The 13742-nt window shown below is 44.2% G+C and overlaps 1 non-coding gene across 1 annotated transcript; it reads right to left on the bottom strand.

The window, feature by feature from the left end:
* Positions 1–12904: 12904 nt before the first annotated feature.
* LOC123996003 lies at positions 12905–13033 on the bottom strand. Its single transcript, XR_006831948.1, has one exon. It is a non-coding gene; the product is annotated as a small Cajal body-specific RNA 14 (non-coding RNA).
* Positions 13034–13742: the final 709 nt, after the last annotated feature.

Here is a 13742-nt window from a genome sequence, read left to right as displayed (position 1 = left end):
GCGAGCTCATAGAACAGGGCTCCGGGCAGCCGAGCGGAAATGGAGGAAAACTCGCCTCCCTGCGGACCTGGCATCCTTTCACTCCCTCCTCTCTACATTTTCCTCCTCTGTCTCTGCTGCTAAAGCCACTTTCTACCACTCTAAATTCCAAGCATCTGCCTCTAACCCTAGGAAGCTCTTTGCCACCTTCTCCTCTCTCCTGAATCCTCCTCCCCCTCCCCCCCCTCCTCCCTCTCTGCAGATGACTTCGTCAACCATTTTGAAAAGAAGGTCGACGACATCCGATCCTCGTTTGCTAAGTCAAACGACACCGCTGGTTCTGCTCACACTGCCCTACCCTGTGCTCTGACCTCTTTCTCCCTCTCTCTCCAGATGAAATCTCGCGTCTTGTGACGGCCGGCCGCCCAACAACCTGCCCGCTCGACCCTATCCCCTCCTCTCTTCTCCAGACCATTTCCGGAGACCTTCTCCCTTACCTCACCTCGCTCATCAACTTATCCCTGACCGCTGGCTACGTCCCTTCCGTCTTCAAGAGAGCGAGAGTTTCACCCCTTCTGAAAAAACCTACACTCGATCCCTCCGATGTCAACAACTACAGACCAGTATCCCTTCTTTCTTTTCTCTCCAAAACTCTTGAACGTGCCGTCCTTGGTCAGCTCTCCCGCTATCTCTCTCAGAATGACCTTCTTGATCCAAATCAGTCAGGTTTCAAGACTAGTCATTCAACTGAGACTGCTCTTCTCTGTATCACGGAGGCGCTCCGCACCGCTAAAGCTAACTCTCTCTCCTCTGCTCTCATCCTTCTAGACCTATCGGCTGCCTTCGATACTGTGAACCATCAGATCCTACTCTCCACCCTCTCCGAGTTGGGCATCTCCGGCGCGGCCCACGCTTGGATTGCGTCCTACCTGACAGGTCGCTCCTACCAGGTGGCGTGGCGAGAATCTGTCTCCTCACCACGCGCTCTCACCACTGGTGTCCCCCAGGGCTCTGTTCTAGGCCCTCTCCTATTCTCGCTATACACCAAGTCACTTGGCTCTGTCATAACCTCACATGGTCTCTCCTATCATTGCTATGCAGACGACACACAATTAATCTTCTCCTTTCCCCCTTCTGATGACCAGGTGGCGAATCGCATCTCTGCATGTCTGGCAGACATATCAGTGTGGATGACGGATCACCACCTCAAGCTGAACTTCGGCAAGACGGAGCTGCTCTTCCTCCCGGGGAAGGACTGCCCGTTCCATGATCTCGCCATCACGGTTGACAACTGCATTGTGTCCTCCTCCCAGAGCGCTAAGAACCTTGGCGTGATCCTGGACAACACCCTGTCGTTCTCAACTAACATCAAGGCGGTGGCCCGTTCCTGTAGGTTCATGCTCTACAACATCCGCAGAGTACGACCCTGCCTCACACAGGAAGCGGCGCAGGTCCTAATCCAGGCACTTGTCATCTCCCGTCTGGGTTACTGCAACTCGCTGTTGGCTGGGCTCCCTGCCTGTGCCATTAAACCCCTACAACTCATCCAGAACGCCGCAGCCCGTCTAGTGTTCAACCTTCCCAAGTTCTCTCACGTCACCCCGCTCCTCCGCTCTCTCCACTGGCTTCCAGTTGAAGCTCGCATCCGCTACAAGACCATGGTGCTTGCCTATGGAGCTGTGAGGGGAACGGCACCTCAGTACCTCCAGGCTCTGATCAGGCCCTACACCCAAATAAGGGCACTGCGTTCATCCACCTCTGGCCTGCTCGCCTCCCTACCACTGAGGAAGTACAGTTCCCGCTCAGCCCAGTCAAAACTGTTCGCTGCTCTGACTCCCCAATGGTGGAACAAACTCCCTCACGACGCCAGGACAGCGGAGTCAATCACCACCTTCCGGAGACACCTGAAACCCCACCTCTTTAAGGAATACCTAGGATAGGATAAAGTAATCCTTCTCACCCCCCCCCCCCCTTAAAATATTTAGATGCACTATTGTAAAGTGGCTGTTCCACTGGATGTCATAAGGTGAATGCACCAATTTGTAAGTCGCTCTGGATAAGAGCGTCTGCTAAATGACTTAAATGTAATGTTAAATGGAACAGCTGATGCTTCAGTGTTGCTTGCCTCGAAGTGAGCACAGAAGTAATTTAGCTCATCTGGTAGGCCCGTGTCACTGGGCAGCTCGCAGCTGTGCTTTGTAGTCTAATAGTTTGCATACCCTGCCACATCTGATGAGCATCGGAGCCGGTGTAGTACAATTCAATCTTAGTCCTGTATTGACACTTTGCCTGTTTGATGGTTCGTTTGAGGACATAGAGGGATTTCTTATAAGCGTCCAGGTTAGAGTCCCGCTCCTTGATAGCGGCAGCTATACCCTTTAGCTCAGTGCAAATGTTGCTTGTAATCCATGGCTTCTGGTTGGGGTATGTACGTACGGTCACTGTGAGGATGACATCATTGATGCATTTATTTATGAAGCCAGTGACTGATGTGATGTACTCCTCAATGCCATTGGAAGAATCCCCGAACATATTCCAGTCCTGTAGCTTATCATCTAAGACATCTGACCACTTATTTATTGACCGAGTCACTGGTGCTTCCTGCTTTAGTGTTTGCTTATAAGCAGGAATCAGGAGGATAGAATTATGGTCAGATTTGCCAAATGGAGGGCGAGGGAGAGCTTTGTAAGCATCTCTGTGTGTGGAGTAAAGGTGGAGTAAAAGAGTATGTTTTTCCCTCTGGTTGCACATTTAACATGCTGGTAGAAATGAGGTTAAACAGATTTAAGTTTCCCTGCAATAAAGTCCCCAGCCACTAGGAGCGCCACCTTAATGACCGTTTTCCTGTTTGCTTATGGCCTTATACAGCTCACTGAGTGTGGACTTAGTGCCAGCATTGGTTTGCGGTGGAAGATAGACAGCGACGAAAAAATATGAAAATATAGATGATAACTCTCTTGGTAAATAGTGTGGTCTACAGAGTACCTCACAATAAACTGTAGACCACATTGAGGTACTCTGTAGACCACACTATTTACCACGAGTTTTCATCTATATTTCAGGAGACTTGGTCTACCATTGACATTGTGGCCTGTAAAGGTCGGCAAAATGTGTGTGTTTGTGTACAAGACCTCCTTCCCACCGAATACTTCAGGGTTCGATAGCTCAGATCACTCTCTGGCGCTCCACAGGCATACAAATGTAAACACTCAAATCTGAAAGGTCTTCATTTCCCTAAGGCAACTGAGGAGCAAGATGGATGGAGAAAAAGAGCACACACTCACTCACAAACACAGAAGTAAGTAACACCGGTCCAGAAGCCTGGGGCCCTCAGCTGGATGAGGAAATGTCTCCCACATGTCCAAATCAACTCCACCTGTTCCTGTTGTTCTATTCTCTCCAAGCTATAAACACAACACTACCAAGTCAGCAGGAATGTACAGGCAGTGTGCCACCTTAGTAATCAACAACATTTTATGGCAAAGTATCGGATAATGAAGCTAATGCCTCCAAATGCTCCTAAGTGATTTCACCATCAACAGGATAGTGTACAGGTTATTCATGCTAAAAGAAGCCAGGAAATGACAAGACGATCATCTGTTTGGATGAGCGACAAGAAGCAGACATCATTGGATGGAGAAAAGGGCAAGGATTCAGAAGGCCGGCTCAGAGGAAGGAATCACAGGCTGTAGTAATGGATAAGAGACTCCACTAAACCAGTTAATGACATTCACAATTTACACATAACTTTGACCCCTCATCCGTGGACCAGAAGGAATTTGGTGATCTGCAGTGCCAGAGCCTGGAATGAACTAAACGACTAGAACTGATACCCCAGAATATGAAGCCAACTGCTTTACACCAGGAAAGAGACAATCAAAACATTGAGGTTGGAAGAGTAAGAAGGCAATGCTTCATGACTGATATTACTGTCAATAGAGCATCTTTATTTCATAGAATTATGGGGTATTAGTCATTTGACGGATGGGGAAAATCCTTGTTCGGGAGCCAACCATTTGTTAATCAGCTGTGTGTGTGTGTGTGTATATATATATATATATATACACCCAGAAGATTTGTAATACACACGGAAATATGTGCTTACTCGACTACGAACCAAACATAGGGACATAGGACTCGCGAGTGAGTAACTCCAAGTTAATCCACAAAATATAGGGGGCATAGAAAATGACCCGCTGTTTGGAGAAGCAATTGAATATGTAACAATTATTTAGCCTGCCTGCATCTCCTCTGGCTGGGGAGAACATGCTCTCCACTTTTCAACCACTCCATTTTCAATTAGCCTCCTTTTATTCAGGTCATTTGTTATGGGACCGTTTGTGCGTCCCAAATGTCACCCTATTAAATACATCAGAGCCCTATAGGCTGTGGTCAAAGGTAGTGGACTATTTAGGGAACAGCGTGCCATTTGTGATGCAGCAGTGACTGTCTGGCACTGGGGCGAGGAGTAGGAATGTGGAGTACAAGGATGAAAAGATTACTAGCAGTGGTGTATAGTACCTAAGTAGAAATACTTTAAAGTACTACTTAAGTAGTTTTTGCGGATATCTGTACATTACTATTTACATTTTTGCCAACTTTTACTTTACTACATTCCTAAATGATGTACTTTTTTTCTTTTTTTATGTAAATGGACATATACAAAATAGTCCAATTTGGTGAAGTGAAATTATTTTTTTTATTTCCAAAACATTTTAAATGGAAAAGTGGTGTGTGCATATGTATTCACCCCCTTTGCTATGAATCCCCTAAATAAGATCTGGTGCAACCAATTACAGTTAGAAGTCACATAATTAGTTAGATTGTACACAGGTGGACATTATTTAAGTGTCACATTATCTGTCACATGATCTCAGTGTATATATACAGTTGAAGTCGGAAATTTACATACACCTTAGCCAAATACATTTAAACACAATTCCTGACATTTAAACCTAGCAGAAATTCCCTGTCTTAGGTCAGTTAGGATCACCACTTTATTTTAAGAATGTGAAATGTCAGAATAATAGTAGAGAATGATTTATTTAAGCTTTTATTTCTTTCATTACATTCCCAGTGGGTCAGACGTTTACATACAGTCAATTAGTGTTTGGTAGCATTGCCTTAAATTGGTTGGGTCAAACGTTTCAGGTAGCCTTCCGCAAGCTTCCCACAATAAGTTGGGTGAATTTTGGCCAATTCATCCTGACAGAGCTGGTGTAACTGAGTCAGGTGTATAGGCCTCCTTGCTCGCACACGCTTTTTCAGTTCTGCCCACAAATTTTCTATAGGATTGAGGTCAGGGCTTTGTGATGGCCACTCCAATACCTCAACTTTGTTGTCCTTGAGCCATTTTGCCACAACTTTGGAAGTATGCACGGTGTCATTGTCCATTTGGAAGACCCATTTGCGACAAAGCTTTAACTTCTGACTGATGTCTTGAGATGTTGCTTCAATATATCCACATCATTTTCCGTCCTCATGATGCCATCTATTTTGTGAAGTGCACCACTCCCTCCTGCAGCAAAGCCCCACAACATGTTGCTGCCACCCCCATGCTTCACGGTTGGAATGGTGTTCTTTGACTTGCAAGCCTCCCCCTTTTTCCTACAAACATAACGATGGTCATTATGGCCAAACAGTTTTATTTTTGTTTCATCAGACCACAGGACATTTCTCCAAAAAGTACAATCTTTGTCCCCATGCACAGTTGCAAACCGTAGTCTGGATTTTTTGTGGTGGTTTTGGAGCAGTGGCTTCTTCCTTGCTGAGCGGCCTTTCAGGTTATGTCGATATAGGACTCATTTTACTGTGGATATAGATACTTTTGTACCATTTTCATTTTCCTCCAGCATCTTCACAAGATCATTTGCTGTTGTTCTGGGATTGATATGCACTTTTCACACCAAAGTCTCCTTCCTGAGTGGTATGACGGCTGTGTGGTCCCATGGTGTTTATATTGTTTGTACAGACGCACGTGGTACCTTCAGGCATTTGGAAAGTGCTCCCATGGATGAACCAGACTTGTGGAGGTCTTGGCTGATTTATTTTTATTGGATTTTCACATGATGTCAAGCATAGACGCACTGAGTTTAAAGGTAGGCCTTGAAATACATCCACAGGTACACCTCCAATTGACTCAAATTATGTAAATTAGCCTATCAGAAGCTTCTAAAGCCATTACATTTACATTTACATTTACATTTAAGTCATTTAGTAAAGGCAAAGCCAACTTGGTGTATGTAAATGTCTGACCCACTGGAATTGTGATAGTGAATTATAAGTGAAATAATCTGATTGTAAATAATTGTTGTAAAAATGACTTGTGTTATGCACAAATTAGATGTCCTAACCGACTTGCCAAACTTCCGACTTCAACTGTACACCTGTCCCGAAAGGCCCCAGAGACTGCAACACCACTAAGAAAGGTGCACCACCAAGCAAGAGGCACTATGAATACCAAGGAGCTCTCCAAACAGATCAGGGACACAGTTGTGGAGAAGTACAGATCACGGTTGGGTTATAAAAAATATCCAAAACTTTGAACATCCCATGAAGCACCATTCAATCCATTATTAAAAAATGAAATGAATATGGCACCACAACAAACCTGCTAGAGGGCTGCCCACCAAAACTCACAGACCAGCCAAGGAGGGCATTAATCAGAGAGGCAACTAAGAGACCAAAGATAATCCTGAAGGAGCTGCAAAGCTCCACAGCATAGATTGGAATATCTGTCCATAGAACCACTAAGTCGTATACTCCACAGAGCTTGGCTCAGAAAAAAGCCATTGCTTAAAGAAAATAATAAGCAAACATGTTTGGTGTTCGCCAAACATATGGGAGAAGGTACTCTTGTCAGATGAGACTAAAATTGAGATTTTTGGCCATCATGGAAAAGCTATGTCTGGTTCAAACCCAACACTTCACCCCGAGAAAACCATGAAGCATGGTGGTGGCAGCAACATGCTGTGTGGATGTTTTTCAACGGCAGGGACTGTGAAACTGGTCAGAATTGAAGGAATGATGGATGGCGCTAAATCCAGAGAAATTCTTGAGGGAAACCTGTTTCAGTCTTCCAGAGATTTGAGACTGGAACGGAGGTTCACCTTCCAGCAGGACAATGACCTTAGCATACTGCTAAAGCAACACTGAGGTGGTTTAAGGGGAAACATTTAAATGTCATGGAATGGCCTAGTCAAAGCCCAGACCTCAATCAAATTAAGAATTTGTTGTATGACTTAAAAATTGCTGTATACCAGCGGAACCCATCCAACTTGAAGGAGCTGGAGCAGTTTTGCCTTGAAACATGGGCAAATATCCCAGTGGCTAGATGTGTCAAGCTTATAGAGACATACCTCAAGAGACCTGCAGCTGTAGTTACTTCAAAAGGTGGCTCTACAAAGTCTTGACTTTGGGGGGGATGAATAGTTATGCATGCTAAAGTTCTGTTTTTTTGTCTTATTTCTTGTTTGTTTCACAATCAAATATATTTTGCATCTTCAAAGTGGTAGGCATGTTGTATAAATCAAATTATACAACCCCCCCCAAAAAAATCTATTTTAATTTCCAGGTTTTAAGGCAACAAAATAGGATAAATGCTGCTAACAAGCTCTTATACCGAGGGCTGCTATCAAGCTCTTATACTGAGGGCTGCTAACAAGCTCTTATACAGAGGGCTGCTAACAAGCCCTTATACCGAGGGCTGCTAACAAGCTCTTATACCGAGGGCTGCTAACAAGCTCTTATACCGAGGGTTGCTAACAAGCTCTTAAACAGAGGGCTGCTAACAAGCTCTTATACAGAGGGCTGCTAACAAGCTCTTATACCTAGGGCTGCTAACAAGCTCTTATACAGAGGGCTGCTAACAAGCAAATATGTAGGTGATACCATCTCTAACTACTCCAGTTGCAGAGCACCAATGGTTCAGTGTGGTGTTTAACTATTCTTGTGGGGACCAACTGGGGACATTTTATTAGTCCCCACAGGGTCAAATGCTATTTGTAGGGGGTTTAGGGTAAAGATTAGTTATGTGTGTGAACCAGATCAGGCTAGCTCTCACAATGGTGATCAATGTCCATATGAGAGAAGAACTCTCAGCAGAATTTCTCCTGCCAGGCTGTGGGATTCTACTGAAGACAACAAGTCATTAATCAATGTGTAATCACCTCTAAATCTGCTCCACTCCACACGGAGGGAACGGTAATGCCTAGCAGACAGACTGAGTCATGATAGGAATGACCACACAGGATGGGGGAGTGAGGGGATAATCAGCGGGGAACCAGCCTGGTGAACAGACTGGACCACCGCAGACCTGGGTTCAAATAGTATTTGCTTTCTTTCAAATACTTTGACTGTCTGATTGAGTATGCCTGGAACTCATATGAGCTGGGTGGTGTGGAAGGGAAGGACCCATCACACCTCTACTGATTATACAGCTCACATTACACCTTCCATAAATCTAGGCCTACAGGCTAAAATTATAGTAGCCGCGGTAAAGACCGGGTGGCGCAATGCAGCATTGTTTTGTTCGGTCAAAAGTTAAAAACATCTTATCAATAAATGATACACACAAAGACGGATCAACTCTACATATGTAGTACCGTTTCAAAGATATTGTCTACCATGAACTAGCATCTTGTCTTTGTTGTTTGAGCTTCTCTCTCCAGGACAGAGTGGTGGAGTACAGCAAACTACAGGAGGTAGGGCCGTTGAAAAGCCGCAGGAGGTAGGACCGATGAAGAGCAGCAGTATTGTGCTCAGTCTTTTTATATGGAATAAATAATCGAATGGAACCTTGTCGTCGGTCAGTGCTATGCTTTCAAGACTGAGGCCCTAGGTCTCTTTCTTACAGGTGGGGTTTGAACTTTTGGGACTATTCTATTGCTGCCATTGTGCAAGGTAAGTTCAATCAAGCCATGATAAAGTATTTGAAAACAAATAGTATATGAAACCCAGGTCTGTGGACCACATAAGTCTTTGGTCATAAGCTGCAGGACTGGACAGACCAAAGTCAAATATACATGTAGCTTATTATGGTAGAGATGAGAAGTGTTGGGCATGTGTACAGCTAGCAACATATACATGACGCATACAGTACAAATACAATATATACTGCTAAAAAAAAGGGAACACTTAAACAACACAATGTAACTCCAAGTCAATCACACTTCTGTGAAATCAAACGGTCCACTTAGGAAGCAACACTGGTTGACAATAAATTGCACATGCTGTTGTGCAAATGGAATAGACAACAGGTGGAAATTATAGGTAATTAGCAAGACACCCCCAATAAAAGAGTGGATCTGCAGGTGATGACCACAGACCACCTCTCAGTTCCTATGCTTCCTGGCTGATGTTTTGGTCACTTTTGAATGCTGGCGGTGCTTTCACTTTAGTGGTAGCATGAGACGGGGTCTACAACCCACACAAGTGGCTCAGGTAGTGCAGCTCATCCAGGATGGCACATCAATGCGAGCTGTGGCAAGAAGGTTTGCTGTGTCTGTCAGAGTAGTGTCCAGAGCATGGAGGCGCTACCAGGAGACAGGCCAGTACATCAGGAGACGTGGAGGAGGCCGTAGGAGGGCAACAACCCAGCAGCAGGACCGCTACCTCCGCCTTTGTGCAAGGAGGAGCACTGCCAGAGCCCTGCAAAATGACCTCCAGCAGGCCACAAATGTGCATGTGTCTGCTCAAACGGTCAGAAACAGACTCCATGAGGGTGGTATGAGGGCTCGACGTCCACCGCGCAGGACTTTTGGCATTTGCCAGAGAACACCAAGATTGGCAAATTCGCCACCTCATCAGGAGCATGCCCAGGCATTGTAGGGAGGTCATACAGGCACGTGGAGGCCACACACACTACTGAGCCTCATTTAGACTTGTTTTAAGTACATTACATCAAAGTTGGATCAGTCTGTAGTGTGGTTTTCCACTTTAATTTTGAGCGTGACTCCAAATCCAGACCTCCATGGGTTGATAAATTTCATTTCCATTGATCATTTTTGTGTGATGATTTTGTTGTCAGCACATTCAACTATGTAAAGAAAAAGTATTTAATAAGAATAACCCTAACACATGTACACACTAAGTGTACAAAACATTAAGAACACCTTCCCAATATTGAGTTGCACCTCCACTCCCTTGTGTGCTCAGAACAGCCTCACTGTGTCAGGGCACGGACTCCACAAGGTGTTTCAAGTGTTCCGCAGGGATGCTGGCCCATGTTGACTCCAATGCTTTCCACAGTTGTGTTAAGTTGGCTGGATGTCCTTTGGGTGGTGGACCATTCTTGATACACACGGCAAACTGTTGAGTGTGAAAAAACCAACAGCGTTGCAGTTCTTGACATAAACCGGTACATCTGGCACCCAGTTCAAAAGCATTTAAGTCTTTTGTCTTGCCCATTACACCCTCCATTCACAAACACAATCCATGTCTCAAGGCTTAAATATCCTTCTTTAACCTGTCTCCTCCCTTTCATCTGCACTGGTTTGAGTGGATTTAACAAGTGACATCAATAAGGGATCATAGCCTTCACCTGGGCAGTCTATGTCATGGAAAGAGCAGGTGTTCTTAATGTTTTGTCTTCCAAATCCTGTCCAAACTAGCATTAATCCATATTTCCAACTCCACGCAATGGTGGAACTGGTTATGTTTGTTGTACATGCATATTTTTACAGTAAAAGAAAAGCACTACATGGGAGTATAAGAGGCATTGGCAAATTCCCAAGACAGAGAAACATAATAATTTGCTATATGTTTATTATGAGAAACTCACATCCCCAGTATAGAGCCACCTCTGGGAATTGTGGGAAATCCATGATGTCATTCAAGACCACCATTTTCTCCCAGAAGACCACGTTCTTCATTGTTGGAGGACAGCTAGCTATAATCTGAGGCCCCCTGGAAAGATGCAGTTATAAAACATGTGTTCAAGCTATAAGTGAAACCCCGTGGTGTTGTTTCCCATGTCAACCGTGCCACAAACATTCTCTGTTTATTTGGAGTGGTAAACAGCTATAGATCCACTTTCTCAAAGTTGGTTTTAAAGTATGGGAGAGTTAAACAGTCCGCCTTCCATGGGGGAATAGCTTAAAATCAGATTCTCTTCACAAGGGAGAACGTTTTTATGAGATTTCTTTTAACACAATCGCTAAAACGACACAATGTTCTTGGACTGTATTGCGTTAAAGATGGCCAAATCCAAATTAGCAGCCAATCCAAATCATGATTTATGAGCATCTGGCTCATCAGATCCAATCTGCTTGATAAAAGACAGAGCTTGTGAATCTTATGTATAAAAAAAGACCCCTAATGATCAAATCCCGAAGATAATGAATTTGTGTGTTTGTGTGTGCGCGTGCAACATGAGTGTGTATGCATGTACGTGAGTGCGTGAGAGAGGGAAAAAAAAGTTACAGGCCTTACAACACGCAATGTGTGACACGCATATGACAGCGCCATGGGAGAATCCCTCAGGCTGAGGTCAAACGCAGACCACAGAAACAGGACTTCTCTCATTAGTGGCTGATCCTACACACATAGCATTAGCAGTTAGCCTACACGTCAGATAGCTGCGAAGAAAGATTTTCAACGAGTGTTGACGAAATGAGTCCGATTATGATCATGGCGATGAATACAGTGACACCCACACAGAATGGGCCACGTGTGTTTGGCCCACTTTGCCGTACAAGAGGTGGTCACAATGTGCTGGCGTCTGCGTTAGCCTAGATCCTCTACCGTGACCACTGTCCCTCACCCGAAACCACTCTGGATTATGCGGCTCCTGCTTTTCCCCCCCAATAACTATTCTAGAATTGCCGGCTACTGCAAACCAAAGCTGACCTTATCACCACAGCCACAGTTACGGAATAATGAAATGACAAGGATCTTTCTAGGGAGACTGAAGAAGCTGTTACAGACTAACTACCCTGAATGCTTTCTGCCAGCCTTCATATTTTGAAACCATTTGGAATGGAGGCCCGAGAAAAAGGGTTCGAAGTTATTGCCTTTGTTATTGATATAAGACCTAAATTCTCGAGCTCGACAATACGAGTCATAGCCAAAAATCTGGAATGGCTAGGGATCTTTTAAAAAACAACTTTTTCTTCCTTCCCAACTTGCACCCGGCAAATCAAAGTTGTTGGATAACTAGCAAGTAATATACTGGTTCATAAAGAAGTCATTCATCCAACACATTCTCAGTAGGAATCTGGCACTTCGGCGGAAGCGTAACCTGTTTTCAAATGTGTTTTCTAGATCAATGGATTTCCGTCACCACCAGACGACATTGATCATGTAACACTGACAAACCTCACGTCAGATCTCGTCAGTTGGTGAGAAATGATTGATAGATTAGCGCTAACCTACAGGCTCACATGATGTTATTGTAGGGCCCAGAGTGGACTGATATTGCTAATATTGTTTTTGATCAATGTTTTGTTGTTCCATACTTCAATATCCCAGAGGTGGTGTCAGCATTCATTGATCTCTTTAATTATCAGCTGCACTTGTCCTAGATGTAAATAACATGCTCTAATCAGACTTTCAATGCAGTCAGTTCATTATGGACAATCATGCAGGTTGGACATACATCCCTGTCTAAATGAAATGCATTCAATAAAACCTGTTTTTGACAGCACTGTATACACACACACACACACACAAAATGCTTAAGGATGACTTATTGGGTGGGTCGTAGGTCCGTCCGCAGCATGCTCAGCAAATCAGTCCCAGATGCCCCTACCGCTGCCTGCTGCCCCTGCATTCCTCCCAAACAAGCCTGTTACACAGCCTCCCAAAACACCACAACAGCCCTGCTCTGGATCAACAGACGGAACCAGCTAAAGAACAACCCCACAACAGCACTCACAAACTAGGCCAGAGAGACAGCGAATCATGCTCTACCAACCAAGCCATAGAATGTGTATGGAACCATCGCACAGGGAGCCTAATAACTTGCTAGGTCCTGTCGGTGAGCACCAGTATTCACTGTCTGTGGCATCATGTTCAACAGTACACTGCTCAGTACTGCAATTAACAGAACAACCACACTCTCTACAGACATCCCACCCATGCCTAATGTCAAAGGCAATTATAAGAGATGACAGGTTTAATTAAACATTTTATTTAAAAACAAAACAAACTGTGATGCCATGTTATAATGGACCTCTACACACACACACTTCGGTAGCTATTCAGACAGACCGTGAAGAAGAGTCCTACTGTATAGTTCAACATGATCATCTCCATTCCCTGCACTAACATGCAGACGTTAGTTAGCCAGACTGACAGAGGAATGGAGAGAGAGGGGTTAATAATACTGTTATTACTTGCCTATTGCCAGCAGCACAAAGATAACGTACAGAAACACACACACAGGCCTTACAACTTCCTCATCATCATCTTAACTATCAGAAGCTGCGACAGTACAATTCACCGAGCTAGTGTCAGACAGAAACAGGGTGCACTTAACAGCCTATTTTCCTAACTATTTTCCTATTGCATTATGTACAATTATTACAGTTTAAAACCTTTTTTTTTATTTTCAAATTTATTTTTTAAATGGAGCAGAAATAATAAAACATCTACAGTACAATTTCCAGGTATAAAAATATATTACCAATCTCCAGGAGTATTTACAAAGACACGTTTCTCTACAAAATGCAACTAGGTCTCTACAACATCAAGTAACTGTGCTGTTAAGCTCGTAGTCTAGTTGTATTAACTAAAACACCCCCAAAATGGCTCAAATGTTCAGC

This window comes from Oncorhynchus gorbuscha, linkage group LG14, assembly GCF_021184085.1.
Source record: "Oncorhynchus gorbuscha isolate QuinsamMale2020 ecotype Even-year linkage group LG14, OgorEven_v1.0, whole genome shotgun sequence".
Taxonomy (NCBI): domain Eukaryota; kingdom Metazoa; phylum Chordata; class Actinopteri; order Salmoniformes; family Salmonidae; genus Oncorhynchus; species Oncorhynchus gorbuscha.
Note: the sequence above shows the minus strand (reverse complement) of the source record. Positions and strands in the feature narration are given on the sequence as shown.